The sequence below is a fragment of the Pteropus alecto genome, unplaced genomic scaffold, assembly GCF_000325575.1.
Source record: "Pteropus alecto unplaced genomic scaffold, ASM32557v1 scaffold57, whole genome shotgun sequence".
Lineage (NCBI taxonomy): Eukaryota > Metazoa > Chordata > Mammalia > Chiroptera > Pteropodidae > Pteropus > Pteropus alecto.
In genome coordinates this window covers 10,918,197-10,918,859 of record NW_006442508.1, presented here as the reverse complement: position 1 = coordinate 10,918,859, position 663 = coordinate 10,918,197, and positions in this window count along the sequence as shown.

Sequence of the window (663 nt, the reverse complement as noted above, 5' to 3'; positions counted from 1 at the left end):
GATCTTAGAGGTGGCCAAGCGGGGAGTAAGCCAGTTGCTAAATGTTCGGATGCTTAAACTCTCTTATTCTTGAGTCAGCGTCAAACACTGTAATCTTCCGCCCTCGTTGCTAGAAATTCGTGGGTAGAGTCGATACACCTTACTGAAGCGGGTCTGGAGGAACTAGGTGTCGGACCCGGGAAGGGGTTGAGAAGGGACTTACCAGTTTCAGCTCAAAGCAGCGTGCGTTTCCGGGGCGACTGCTGCGGACTAAGCAGGATCGTGTTCCCACGAGGCGAAACTGGGCGACGACCTGTGGAGGATAAATAAAAGGTCTGTGGGATGGTAAAATACCAGCTAGAAACTGGAGGGAGTCATTCGAAGAATAGGGACAGAGGGGGAAAAAGCTGAGAGACGGCTTCTAGCTGCTTGAGAATACTTCGTAGAGGAATTGGCATTTGAAAGGAATCTTGAAAGATAATTAAGAAATTCTGGGGTTGGTTCTGGGTAAAGTTACGGCAGGGAAGCTAATATGAGGAAAGGCACCGAAGAAAAGAATCTCCCAAGTACAAAGCACGTTTGGTGAAACTCCTTAGCTGCCCTTGAGCTCCAGTTCAGGAGCAGTAGGCAGTCAGGTCAGAAAGGTAATGTGTTTTGGGGTGAGAATGTCTGGATTAGTACCTG